We start from the raw sequence: 15192 nt of genomic DNA on the forward strand, positions 1-15192 counted from the left end.
GGCAGGCACCATAAGGCTGTAAGCCGCAGAGCATATGAGCTTGTGGGCTCCACTGCTGAGCCTTTTTGGAGGGTGTGACAAGGCCAGACTTCCTCCCACCCCGGGGACCCTGAAGGTCTCTGAAGGACTGCATACTGTGCTTCTCCCTTTCTTACCAAGAAGCGTTTGGGGTTCGGCAGGATGCTGTGTGCCGAGAGTGCAGACTGAAAATTGGTGCTTCTGGGGCCAAGTTCAGCCAACTGATTGTCTACTTGGCTCACTCTTGATTTCTAAATATTCGAGCCAACATTTAAAAATCAGGAGATCTCGGAGTTCCCGTGGTAGAGCAGCGGAAATGAATCTGGCTAGTATTCACAAGGATTCGGGTTCGATCCCTGGCTTCAATCAGCAGGTTAAGGATCCGTCATTGCTGTGAGCTGTAGTGTAGGTCGCAGTCACAGCTCAGATCCCACATCGCTGTGGCTGTGGTGTAGGCCAGCAGCTGTAGCTCTGATTCGACCCCTAGCCCGGGAATTTCCATATGCTGCAGGTGCAGCCCTAAGAAGCAAAAAAATAAAAAATACAAATAAATAAAAATCAGGAGATCTCACCTAAAAATCTGGAGGTTTGGCTACTATTGAAAAATGGGAAGAATTGACAACACTGAACTGTCATGGTTATGGCAACAGGAGGCTGGAGTTTGAGAGGTCCCGTGTTTTCCAGTCTGTCACAAGCCCTGCCTTTCTCTACTGTCTCCCTCACAGTGGGGAGTTTGAGACTTATTCAAATTCTATTTGCTGTTGCATGTGAGCTGCTGTTTTTTTTTTTTTTTTTCAGTAGAAAACATTCCCTGATTTCATGTACATCCTTCTGGGTACCAACAGGAAACAGACAGCACACTCAAAGCTGAGTAACTGAGGAGAGTTCAGTAACGGGATTATTTACAAAGGTATGGAGAGAGTTTAGGAAAAGCAACAGAGAAGGATACAGCACCCAGTGCTACCGACGCTGGGAAGTGTTACCACCCTTAAGTCTGAAGGGATTCTGGAGAGAAAGCCCACAGAAGGAGCTCAGGCTGGGTCAGGGACTGAGGCTGGGTCAGGGGCTGCAGTCAGCCCAGGATGACTCCACAGGAACAGAACCTCTTCCAAGGGCTGGTCCTCCCTCCCTCCCTCCCTCCAGTCTCCTCTGATGCTCCCCCATGGGAAGCCAGAAGACAGGGGAGTCCTCCAAGGCCTCCCATGTAAGCCAGCCTCCTAGGACACAGCCTTGGGGAACATGGAAAGCAAAGAGGATCTGGCCCAAGGACCAAATGGAAGCGAGTCAGCATGCCATGTGTCCATCAAGAGCAGCAAAACAAACAAAAAATACACTGAGAAGACCAAATGTTTGTGGGAAAATAAGAGAGTATCTGTGTGAAAGTTAAGAATATGTATTTTGGGGAAGTTCCCATCGTGGCAAAGTGGAAACGAATCCGACTGGGAAGCATGAGGTTGCAGGTTCGATCCCTGGCCTCACTCCGTGGGTTATGGATCTGGTGTTGCTGTGAGCTGCGGTGTAGTGTTCCAGACGCAGCTCAGATCCCGAGTTGCTGTGGTTGTGGCGTAGGCCGGCAGCTGCAGCCTGGGAACTTCCTTATGCTGCAAGTGTGGCCCTAAAAAAGCAAAACAAAAAAAAAAAAAAAGAAGAAGAAGAAGAATATGTATTCCTACATATTTAACGTGGGAATGCCTGGTCTGCTTCTCTCGTTTGCACCAGCTTCCTGGCCCCTGTAGGTAGCTGACTCTGTACCACTGACCCTGGGGAAATTATCCCCATCCCTGCTCCCTGCCCCCTCCCACCCCCACACTTTTTTGGCTTTCTTTCCACTTGGAGAAGGAGAGTCCCATCCATCTCTCAAAGAGGAAACAGCATTTGAACCAAGACCCTCCCATCCCCCCTCCACTCCCTCACCCACGTCAAATTCAAGTTCAGACACAGCCCTCCCTCTAGACTTGCCCTCCAGAACAGCTTATCCTTGTTTCTGCTCCTGCTGCCATGTGGTAGCTCAGCATCCCCGCACTGGGGAGACAGCTGCCTGGTCTAAAGGCTCCCCCACAACTGGAAGGGGCACTTAGTGCAGGGAGGGAGGAGTCAGAAGCCTGATTTTGGTCCCTGGTTTGAGCTGCATTCTTCAACTCCGATTTGCCACTAATAGGGCTGAAGCTATTGTCCCCATTTGATCTCAGTTCCTTAGGCCCTGCATTGAACAGCTGGCTGATTTTTTGACTGCCCAGCGTGGCTCCCCATCCTGTGTTTGAAGAGTTCCCTATTTGCTGAACCTTAGAGGGAAACAGAACCCAGCTCCTCCTGAAGAAGCCCCAAAGGCCAGGTAGTCACTTTCTCAGCCTCCCTTGCAGCGAAGGAGCAGCCACGGGGCCAGGCTCAGCCAGTCACGGGACTGAATCCTCAGCAGCAGTTGCAGCGAGGCTGGCTTCTAAGGCAATAAGAGCAGCAACGGCACAGACCAGGGTGTCAGCAGTGGCCAGGGTGGTGGCCTTGGTGGTGGCGGCAGCATCTTGGCCACTCCAGTTCTGTGACCTAATTCTGGGCACAGCTGCACAGTCACCAAGCCTGATTTTCCAGCCCTCTCAGGGACTGTGTAAGTCACCGATACCCTTTCGGTGAATTCCTTTTCCAGACTTCATTCATGTTCCTTATAACTTTAAACTTCCACTGAAACATGTGCACACAGAACCCTGGAGGAATGAGGAGGTGAATGGCACCCCCAACCACTCCTGCCAGCAACTCCCTCACAAACTGTGTGTCAGTTAAGACTGTCTTGGAGTTCCCTGATGGCTCAATGGGTTGGGGATCCAGTTTAGTCTCTGCTGTGCTGCAGATTCGATCCCTGGCCTGGGAATTTCCTCATGCGATGGGCTTGACCAAAACAAAAAAAGCGATTATCTTGATTGCAAAAAAGCAAAACAACATAATAGCAAGGCCTCAAACTAACCAACAAGAAAGAGAACATGTTGGTTCACAAGAGCCTGGGTGAGGTGAGGCAGAGGCAGCCTCTCACCAGGAAACAGACTTTTCTCCGGGTCCCTTGTTTGTCTTTCTTGCTGTCAAGTTCATTGTCAGCCCCCTCACAAGGGACCCTGCCACTGTAGGCTCTCCTCTTACAGCAATAAAATGGCTACAATAGTTCTTGAACTCACATTCTCCTGCATCACCCCTGGAAAAGGAGTCTCTTCTGGGAGCTCCCCACAAGTCCTGGGGTGTCCAGATAAGGTCACATGTCTTTCCCTGCACACACCTTGGTAGCAGGAAAATGGGATAAGTTGATCAGCTTAAGCTCATCAAGGCTCATCTCTGGAGCTGAATCTTCTCAAATTATAAGGTGAGAACAGGGCGGGTGGCAAAGTCCCCAAGGAGAGTCAGCTTACTGCTGGAGGGGAAGCAGGGGCACAGATGCTGGGAACCTCTGGGGGACTCAGTCTCAGCTCTGCTCCTGCCTGCCAGGGTGAATCTGGCCAGTTCCTTTTCCTCTTCATGCCTCAGTGTTCAGGTCTGTACCATGGTGGAGAGCAGGGCACATTCTCCAGGTCTGTGGGTCTTGGAGGCAGAGGCAGCGTGACCTTGACTCAGTGGCTAGATGGACTGAATTGTGTCTCCCCACCCCAAATTCATATATTGAAGTCCTAACCCCCCAGGACCTCAGATTGTGACTGCATTTGGACACAAGGCCTTAAAGAGGTGATTAAGGGACATTACCATTATGGCTTAGCAGTAATAAGTCTGAATAGTATCCATGAGGATTTGGGTTCCAACCCTGGCCTTGATTTGTGGGTTAAGGATCCTGCGCTGTCATGAGCTGCAGTGTAGGTCACACAAGCAGCTCGAATCCCAAGTTGCTGTGGCTGTGGCGTAGGCCAGGAGCTATAGCTCTGATTTGACCCCTAGCCTGGGAACTTCCAAATGCTATGGGGTGGGTGGCCCTAAAAAAGCAAAAAAAAAAAAAAAAAAGAAAAAAAAGAAGGAAAGAAAGAGATGATTAAGTTCAAATGAGGCCTTTAGGGTAGGCTCAACTTTTAAGAAGGGGACACTAGGACATAGAGTGACATCAGGAGCACTTATTTGCCTATGAGGACGTAGCCAGAATGTGGCCATTGGTAAAAGCAAGGAGGGAGGCCTCTGATGAAACCTAACCTGCTGACCACTTGACCTTGGACTTGCAGCATCCAGAACTGGGAGAAAATAAATCTCCGTTGTTTCAGCACCCAGTCTGTGCTACTTTGTTGTGGCAGCCGGAGCCAACTAATAACCAGAGCTCCTGAACGTGGAAGGGGAGGTCAGTCTGGCCAAGTTCCCATACCCCCTCCGCCTCTTGCCAGTTGTGTGGCCCTGGGCAAGTCACTTCCCTGAGCCCAGGGGAATGTGGGGAACATGTTCTCCAAAAGTGGGTACTGTTTCAACCGTTTTTATTGGACACGTGCAGACACGGTGACTGTTAAGAGCAGCATGAAAAGCTATTAGAGGGAGAAGAGAGAACCAGGGCCAGTGTCTTCATCAGGTTGCAGAAGCATCGGTGGTCAGAGGTTGAGCCTCATGAGGAGGGGTCAAAGGGCCCCCCACCAGCTAGGATCAGGGAGCTCCCTCTCAGCCCTACATGCCCCACCTCCAGACCCTGTCCTCAGCATCTAGAGGCAGAACTTTTGGGTGCTCCCTCTCCCAGGTCATAAACTCTGGCATAAGCTCCAGCTTCTTCATCCATAAAATGAGGATTGGGTGTTCCCGTTGTGGTGCAGCAGAAATGAATCCAACTAGTATCCATGAGGATGCGGGTTCGATCCCTGGACTCCCTCAGTGGGTTAAGGATCTGGCGTGGCCGTGAGCTGTGGTGTAGGTCGCAGATGCAGTTAGGATCTAGCGTGGCTGTGGCTGTGGTGCAGGCTGGCAGTTGTAGCTCCCATTCAACCCCTAGCCTGGGAACTTCCATGGGCCAATGGGTGTGGCTCTAAAAAGCAAAAAAAAAAAAAAAAAAGCACACCCACAAAAAGGCATTTCATGGCAGCACCTCCTACGTGCAAGTGTAAATACAGATTAGGATAAGAAATGCAAAGTGCCCAAAGCCTCATCCAGAGCAAATGCTTGAAAAGCAAATGTGAAGGCCATTGCAGGTGTGATTCAACTTCCCTTGGACTAGATATTCGTCCCCCAGGATAACCCAGATTTCAGCTAGATTCCTGGCCCTTTTAAATACAAACATGATCAGTGAAAACCACCACCTCTTCTCCTGTGGAGAGCTCAGTGTGTTTCCAAGATGCCTACAGGCACCCAGGGTGTAGCTTTCCTAGTTACCTCTGGATCTAAATGCCAGCTTTTGCTGAATTTATTCTATTTCTGTCCCTGTGCCCCATGTCTCCAAAGAAACTTGACCCTTCCTTTGATCTCTGATGTATATACATGCACGTGCGCGTGCGCGCGCACACACACACACACACACCCCCCTCCTGCAGAGCCTTTGTGGGTCTAACAGCCTGTATTGAAAGTCTAGGATAACAGAGAGGGGTTTAACATCACAAGCATCCAGGGAAAAGACTCCTTAAATTCACACGTTAGATATTCTTTATCGTAAATGAATGTTCATGCTTCCTGCCCTGGAGATTTCTCACTGGCCTCCCCACAAAGTTCCCTGGACTCTCAGCATCTTGCAGGCCTCTCTACCTCTTTTGTCCTTCCTCTTCTCCCCCTCTTTCCTGGAGAGGCCCCTCTGAATTCTTCTCATTCCAGTATCAGAGGAATGGAGTTCCCTTGCAGCGTAGTAGGTTAAGGATCTGGCATTGTCCACTGCAGTGGCTTGGCTCACTGCTGTGGGGCAGGGGTTCAATCTCTGGCCCAAGAATTTATACATGCTGCAGGGCATGGCCAGAAACAAAAAAAATGTCAGTATCAGAGTAAGAACGATTTGTTGTTATCAGCCCTAATTCTTCACCCCTCCCTGTGTCCTTTTTCCATGTGACTTTGCCCATCCCTCTCCCCAGAGGGGGAATACACTTTCCTGCCCCCTGACTATGGGCTCAGCTATATGACCTTGTGGCCGGCGTGATGTTCACAGAAATAATAGAAGCAAAAGCATGAGCTATGCATGCATGAGGCTTCCTCTCTCACACTTCTCTGTTCTATGAGAAGAGCTTCCCCTGGGCAGCTACTGTCCCTTTAGCTGGGCCCACAAATGAAAACACATGGGAAGACCTGAGCGCACTGTGCCACGAGGAACCAGGCCCAGCTGGACCCGCAGCTTGAAGCAGAGCTGCCCAGCTGAGCAGTCCAGTTTATATGTGCCAATGCTTAGCTGACCTGCAGACACATGTGTGAAAATAAATTATGGCTGTTTTAAGCCACTGAGTTTTGGGGTGAACCGTGGTGCAATAAGAGTAGACCAATTCAGTAACTGGTGCTGGAAGAGGGAGGTTGCAATACAAGTCACTGAGTTTGGGAGGAGACAATAAGCAGCCAGAAACATTTTCAGGAAGCTGGAAAATAGTGGGGAAACCATTAGAGGAGATAAGAAAAGAGCTCTTTGGAGTTCCCATCGTGGCTCAGTGGTTAACAAATCCGACTAGGAACCATGAGGTTTCGGGTTCGATCCCTGGCCTTGCTCAGTGGGTTAAGGATCCAGCATTGCTGTGGCTCGGGCGCAGGCCGGCGGCTACAGTTCCTATTCGACCCCTATCCTGGGAACCTCCATATGCCATGGGAGCAGCCCTAGAAAAGGCAAAAAGACAAAAAAGAAAAAAAGAAAGAAAAGAGCTCTTTTAGAATTAGGGGAAGGCATCTAGAGGAAAACTGGCAAAAATATAGCTTTCTTGCTACTAGATAAACTTGAAAAGAGATGTGCTCAGAAAAGAACCTGGTGGTTTTGGAAGCAAGAGCTAGGGAGAACAGAGTCCAGAACTTGCCAAGTTGGAAAAATAAAACTCTTAAATCTCTCCAGCCAAGAAAAGATTCTTAAATCAAAATACAGTGTGGAAGCAAAAATTCAATCAAGATCATGGGTCCTTTCAGCTGGCAAAAGGGCTCCTAGAAAGATGAAGGGTGCAACTCCACAAAATCCTGATGCCCCAAAGTATTTAAGTTAATTGAGTCTCAAGAAAGAGGTACGTGTTAAAAAGCATCATGAGTCTGGCCTTTGTCACATGGAACTGACGGGAATCACAAAAATTGAAAATCCCGGAGTTCCCGACGTGGCAAAGTGGAAATGAATCCCACTAGGAACCATGAGGTTGCCGGTTCGATCCCTGGCCTCACTCAGTGGGTTAAGGATCCTGTGTTGTTGTGAACTGTGGTGTGGGTGGCAGATGTATCTTGGATGCAGCATTGCTGTGGCTGTTGCATAGGCTGGCAGCTCTAGCTCTGATTGGACTCCTAGCCTGGGAACCTCCATATGACTTGGGTGCAACCCTAAAAAGACAAAAAAAAAAAAAAAAAAGAAAATCCCAATCGAGCAATGTATGTATATGTATGACTGGGTCCCTTTGCTGTGCAGTAGAAATCGGCACGACATTGTAAATCAACTATACTTAACAAAAAAAAAAAAAGAGAGAAAGAGAAATTATAGGAGTTCCTGTCATGGCGCAGCGGAAACAAATCCAACTAAGAACCATGAGGTTGGGAGTTCGATCCCTGGCCTCGCTCAGTGGGGTAAGAATCCAGCGTTGCCCCGTGAGCTGTGCTATAGGTTGAAGATGCGGTTCTGATCCCGTGTTGCTGTAGCTGTGGTGTAGGCCGGCAGCTGTAGCTCTGATTTGACGCCTAGCCTGGGAACCTCCATATGCCTTGGGTGTGGCCCTAAAAAAAAAAAAAAGAGAGAGAGAGATTATAGGAGTTGCCGTTGAGACTCAGTGGGTTGAGAACAAGACATAGAACCCACTCAGTGGGTTAAGGATCCGGTGTTGCCACAACCTATGGTGTATGTCACCGATGCAGCTGGTATCCAAAACCTGTGTTGCTGTGGCTGTGGCACAGGCCAGCAGCTGCAGCTCTGTTTTGACCCCTAGACTGGAAACTTCCATATGCTGTGGGCTTGGCCCTAAAAAAACAGGAAAAAAAAAATGTAAAAAGATTATTGAAAAAAAGAAAACCCAAAATGTTTTTTGAGAGCTATATATTAGCAAAAGTGCATCGTCCTGGATTAAAGGAGGCAAAGATTTTCCTTTCTTTTTGGGGGGGTCTGTGTGGCCACACCTGCAACGTATGGAAGTTCCCAGGCCAGGGATCAAATCCAAGCAGACTATGCCACAGTTGCAACAATGCCAGATCCTTAACTCACTGTGCCAGACCAAGGATCGAAATAGTGCCACTGCAGAGAAAATGCCAGATTCTTAACCTACTCTGCCCCAGTGGGAACCCCCTTCCTAAATTTCTATGGGAATGTACCAAGTTGAAAAAGCTGATCAGCCACCTATTAAGTGTATTTTCTTCAAATACTCTCTGCAAGATACTCTTCAGAATTAATCAAGGGAGCTGTTGGCAAAGGAAGAATTTCCCAGAGGGCAGAACCAAGAGCTGTAGAGAAGAGCAAACGTGGGAGCCACACTCCCAGGGAAGAATCAGGGGCCTAATCAAGAACATGCTTGTTCCCAGGATGGAGAGACCTGGCAACATTTGCCCAGAGGGATTTCAGAATTGCTATGGCCCAGGGACTGCAATCTCCTCCCATTCTTCCCCTTTCCAAATGGGAGGGTTTGTTGCAATTATGTTATTGCTGGTCCATATTCTATGCTGCAGGGGTGAGGAGGCAGACAACTTGTCTTTTCAGTTTACAGATCACAGAATCCAGAGGAGTCCCATCCAGACCTGACGTAGGTCATGAGACTGAGGACTTTGAACCTGGTGGGGCTTTAGAGGGTCTTGGGGTGAATGTGTTTTGCATGTGGGAGGAATTTGAATAATTGTGAGTAAGATGGCCAGCTCTGGTCAATAGGTTGCTATTCTCAATCTTCCCACATCGCTGTTTCCACACTTTCTGTCATGCCTCTTGAACTTGGGGCTACCACATGGCTTGCATTGGCCAATAAAATGTTAGGAAATAAGACAGAAACAAAGGCTTAAAATGAGATTGTGCGTCAGGGGTTCTTCTGTAGCCCCTCTGACATCATTATGAGATGAGTTCGTCCCTTTAGCTTGGGCCTCCCCAAATGAATACATGCGCAGAGGACTTGACCCCAACCTACAGAGAGAAGCCAAGCTCAGCTAAAGAGAGCTTTTATTACTTTCATTTTTTTTAGATTATAGTTGATTTACAATGTTCTGTCAATTTCTGCTGTGCAGCAAAGTGACCCAGTCATACATATATATACTTTTTTTTTTTTTTGGTCTTTTTAGGGCTGCACCCATGGCATATGGAAGTTTCCAGGCTAGGGTTCAAATTGGAGCTGTAACCACTGGCCTACACCACAGCTCATGGCAACACTGGATCCTTAACCCACTGAGCAAAGCCAGAGATTGAACCCTAGTCCTCATGGGTACTAGCCAGCTTCATTACAGCTGAGCCACAACAGAACTCCTATAGATACATTCTTTTTCTCATATTATCTTCTATCTTGTTCTATCTCAAGTGGCACTATTTAGTTCTTTTTTTTGGCTGAAGAGTATTCCTTTGTGTATATGTACTACATCTTCTTAATCTATTCATCTGTTGATGCACATTTAGGTTGTTTCCATGTCTTGGCTATTGTGACTAGTACTGCAGAAAAAATAGGGTGCATGTGTCTTTTTGAATGAATGTTTTGTCCAGATAGATGCCCAGGAGTGGGATTGCTAGATCATGTGATGGTTCCGTATTTAGTTTTCCAAGGAACCTCCATACTGTTTTCCATAGTGGTTGTACCAATTTACATTCCCACCAACAGTGTAGGAGGGTTCCCTTTTCTTTACACCCTCTCCAGTATGTGTTATTTGTACACTTATTAATGATAGCCATTCTGACTGGTGTGAGGTGGTTTAGATTTGCATTTCTCTAATAATTAGTGATGTTGAGCATTTTATCATATGCCTGTTGGTGATCCATATGTCTTCTTTGGAGAAATGTCTATTCAGGCCTTCCGCCTTTTTTTTTTTTTTTTCCCCTGTATTTTTAGGGCTGCACCCATGGCATATGGAAATTCCTAGGCTAGGGGTCGAATTGGAGCTGTAGATGTCAGGCTATGCCAGAGCCACAGCAACACCAGATCCGAGCCACATCTGCAACCTATACCACAGCTCAAGGCAACACTGGATGCTTTAACCTGCTGAGCGAGGCCAGGAATCAAAACCATGTCCTCGTGGATGCTACTTGGGTTTGTTATTGCTGAGCCCATGGTGGGACCTCCAGGTCTTCTGCCAATTTTTTAATTGGCTTGTTTGCTTTTTTGCTGTTAAGTTGTATGAGTTGTTTGTATGTTTTGGAGATTAAACCCTTGTCAGTTGCATTTAAGAGAGCTTTTAAAGCAAAGAAAGAGGGAGTTCCCATTGTGGCTCAGTGGAAACAAATCTGACTAGCATCCATGAGGACACAGGTTCCATCCCTGGCCTCACTCAGTGGGTTAAGGATCCAGTGTTGCCATGAGCTGTGGTGTAGGTGGCAGATATGGCTCAAATCCTGAGTTGCTGTGGCTCTGGCGTAGGCCAGAGGCTTCAGCTCCAATTTGACTCAGCCTGGGAACCTCCATATACTGTGGGTGCAGCCCTAAAAAGACAAAAAAAAATTAAATTTTTTTAAAAAGCAAAGAAAAAATAAATTATTATTGCTTTAATCTACTAAATTGAGGGTTATTTATTTTTCAACAAAAACTAACTGATACACTTGCCCTTTTTTTTTTTTTTTTTTTTTTTTGTCCTTTTGCCTTTTCTTGGGCTGCTTGGCATATGGAGGTTCCCAGGCTAGGGGTCCAATCAGAGGTATAGCTGCCGGCCACAGCCACAGCAACATGGGATCCGAGCTGCATCTGCGACCTACACCATAGCTCACGACAACGCCAGATCCTTAACCCACTGAGCAAGTCCAGAGATCGAACCCGCAACCTCATGGTTCCTAGTCGGATTCGTTAACCACTGAGCCACAACGGGAACTCCCTGATACACTTGCCTTCTGCCTCTACAGTCCCTACTCTCAAACTCAACCCTGGGCTGGCCCTTGAATATCAAAAATACATCTCAGCTAAACACAAAGCCTTTCGAGATTACTTCCTCTCGAAAGTTCCACCCTTCTTAGAGGTAGTCAGAGTTTTAAATCACGATCTTCTATTTTGTGTTACGATTGGTTTATCCCCTGGAAACATACTTGGCTACAAGTAAGAGAAAATCCTCCAAAAGTGCCTTAACAAATAAGGGTTTTTAAGATTCCCTCTCTCTCTGAATGTAGAGAGTCTTACCAGTCTTGCCGGAGATTGGTTTTATTAATCTTTTTATTAGTCTTTTCAAAAAACTAACTTGAGGCTTATTGATCTTTATTGTATCTCTGTTTTCTATTTAACTAATACATGATTCGATCTTTCTTTTGTCCTTGCTTTTACCTTCTTTGGGTTTATTTTGTTTTCCTTTTCCAATCTTTTGAGTTGAGTGGTTAAATCATTACCTTTAACTTTCTTCTTTTATAAGAATTGGAGGATAGAAATTTCCCTCTTAAAATGCTTTCTCATGATAACACAGATTTGGAATGTAGTATTTTCATTATCAGTCAGCTCTAAATATTTAAAAATTTTCATTACAATCCTCTTTTTTTAACCCATTAATTATTTTCATGCCTTTTTTTATTTTTTTGTCTTTTGTCTTTTTGTTGTTGTTGTTGTTGTTGCTATTTCTTGGGCCGCTCCCGCGGCATATGGAGGTTCCCAGGCTAGGGGTTGAATCGGAGCTGTAGCCACCGGCCTACGCCAGAGCCACAGCAACGCGGGATCTGAGTCGCGTCTGCAACCTACACCACAGCTCACGGCAACACTGGATCGTTAACCCACTGAGCAAGGGCAGGGACTGAACCCGCAACCTCATGGTTCCTAGTCAGATTCATTAACCACTGCGCCACGACGGGAACTCCTCATGCCTATTTTTAAATGTCCAAATATAGGGATAGTTTGACCTTTTTTGCTTATCAATTCTTTACTTAATTCCATTGAGATCATAATTTACGTTTCCATTTCCTTGAAATTTGTTAAAGTTTACTTTATGGCCTAACATATGATCAATTTTTATATATGTTCTAAACATGTCCTAAAATGATGTACATTCCCCAACTCTTAGTTCTAGATATGTCCATTAGGTCAAGATCATGTTTTTGTGGTTTTTTTGACTTTTTGCCTTTTCTAGGGCCACTCCCGCGGCATATGGAGGTTCCCAGGCTAGGGGTCCAATTAGAGCTGTAGCCACCGGCCTATGCCAGAGCCACAGCAACGTGGGATCCGAGTGGCGTCTGTGACCTACACCACAGCTCAAGCAACGTCGGATCCTTAACCCACCGAGCAAGGCCAGAGATTGAACCAGAAACCTCATGGTTCCCAGTTGGATTCATTAACCCCTGAGCCACGACAGGACCTCCAGGTCAAGATCATGTTTGATGTCTGCTTGATCTATCAATTATTGAGAAAGGTGTGATGTTTTCTAAAAAAAAATCACACCTTATTGTCTTTTCAATAAGTGGTACTGAGAGTTTCCATGGTGGCTCAGCGATTAATGAACCCAACTAGAATCCATGAAGACGAGGGTTCGATTCCTGGCCTCGTTCAGTGGGTTAAGGATCTGACATTGCCATGAGCTCTGTTGCATGTCACAGATGTGGTTTGGATCCTTGTTGCTGTGGCTGTGGTGTAGGCCAGCAGCTACAGCTCTGATTCGACGCCTAGCCTAACCTCCATATGCTGTGGGTGTGCCCACCCCCAGAAAAAAGGACCAAAAAAAAAAAAAGAGTAGTGCTGGAACAGCTATATATCCATAAGCAAAAACAGAATTGATAAACGTCAGTGATATTTTGCACCATATGAAAAAATTAACTAAAAATGGATCTTAGACCTAAATTTAAAACCTAGGGAAAAACACAGAGAAAATCTTTCCAATCCTGGGTTAGGCAAAAATTTCTTACATAGAATTCTAAGAGCATAATCCATAAAAGAAAAAAAGGATAAGTTGGACTGCATCAAAATCAAGAACTTCTCCTTCAAATACACCATTAAGAAAATGAAAAGGTAATCCACAGAGTAGGAGAAAATATTTGCAAATCACATATCTGATAAAGAACTTTTATCCACAATATACAAACAACCTCAAACTCCACCATAATAAAGGAAACTATACAATTTTTTTAAAAGGGAGCAAAAGATTTGAACAAACACTCCACCACAGAAAATATGAAGTTGGCAAACATGCACCTGAAAAGATGTTCAGCATTGTTAGTCATTAGAAGAATGTAAAATAAAACCATACGAAGGAGTTGCTTGGTGGATCTAGTGGTTAGGATTTGGTGTTCAATCCCTGGTCTGGGAACTAAGATCTTATATCAAGCCACTGCATGCTGAGACCAAAAAATAAATAAATAAAATTTTAATTTTAATTTTAAAAAACCATATGAGGTATCACCATGTATCTATTTAAGTGATTGTCAAAAAACCTTTAATATCAAGTATTAAAAGATGTGGAACAATGGCATTCTCCTGCATTGCTTCTGGGACTATAAAATGACACCCTGAACAATGTAAAATGAATCCTTGTGGAAAACAATTTGACAATTTCAATAAAAGTTGAACATACACTGCATGGATACAACCCAGTAAGCCTACTCATATGTATTCACGACAATGAGATGGAAACTTAAAATCTGTACTTGGGAGTTCCCTGGTGGTTCGGGGGGTTAAGGATCCAGCAGTTAGTGCTGTGGCTCAGATCACTGCTGTGGTGCAGGTTCAATCCCTGGCCCAGGAACTTCCAATATGCCATGGCATGGCCAAAAACAAAAACAAAAACAAACCTAACCCTGTACATGCATACTTATAATGACTTTATGCATAATTACTAAAAATTGGAAATAATTCAAATGTTCTTCAACTGGAAAATGGATAAACAGACTGTGATATATCCATATAATGGATAACACTCAGCAATGAAAAGGAATAAACTACTGATACCACAACAACATGGATTAATCTCAAATGCATTATGCTACAAGAAGGAAGCCAGACTCAAAAGACTACATACTCTAATATACATGATTCTTTCTGGAAAATTAAAGGGACAGAAAACAGATCAGTGGTTGCCAGGGGTGATGGGCTGGTTGTGAAAGGGCATTGGGGAATTTCTTTTCTGTGTGTGTGTGTGTTTAGGGCTGCACCCACGGCAAATGGAGGTTCCCAGGCTAGGGGTCAACTGGAGCTGTAGCTGCGTCTGCAACCTACACCACAGCTCACAGCAACACTGGATCCTGAACCCACTGAAGGAAGCCAGGGATCAAATCTGTGTCCTCACGGAAGCTAGTCAGATTCGTTTCCACTGAGCCATGACAGGAACGCCTCACTGGGGAATTTCTGGAGCTAATGGAACTGTCCTATATCTTGATTGTGGTGATAGTTACATGACTGCATGTGTTTGTCAAAAATCCTGGAACTATACACCAAAAAGGGTCAATTTTACCGTATTACATTTTACCTTAATTTAAAGATTAAAGAGTTCCTGCTGTGGCACAATGGGAGGATCAGTAGCATCTCTGGAGTGCTGGGATGCAGGTTTGATCCCTGGCTTGGTGTGGTGGGTTAAGGATCTGGTGTTGCCACAGCTACAGCATAGGTCAAAACTGAGGCTCACATCTCATTGGAGCCACCAAAAAGGAAAAAAAAAATTTAACTGAAAATAAAAAAGGGGGGAAGTTCCCATTGTGGCACAGCAGAAATGAACCTGACGGGTGTCATTTCCAGTGGGTTCGATCCCTGGCCTCACTCAGTGGGTTAAGGAGCCGACATTGCCATTAGCAGTGGTATAAGTGGCATACGCAGCTCAGATCCGAATTCCATGTTGCCATGGCGGTGTTGTAGGCCAGCAGCTGCACCTCCTAGCCTGGGAACGTCCATATGCCACAGGTGCAGCCCTGAAAAGAAAAAATAAAATAAAATAAAATGATAAAAATGGAAAAATAACTGCATTAGTTATGATAACCTATGATATACTAAAATATAACAAACATTAACTTCAAACCCTCAGAACTTTATAGTA

The sequence above is a fragment of the Sus scrofa genome, chromosome 1 (assembly GCF_000003025.6).
Source record: "Sus scrofa isolate TJ Tabasco breed Duroc chromosome 1, Sscrofa11.1, whole genome shotgun sequence".
Classification (NCBI taxonomy): domain Eukaryota; kingdom Metazoa; phylum Chordata; class Mammalia; order Artiodactyla; family Suidae; genus Sus; species Sus scrofa.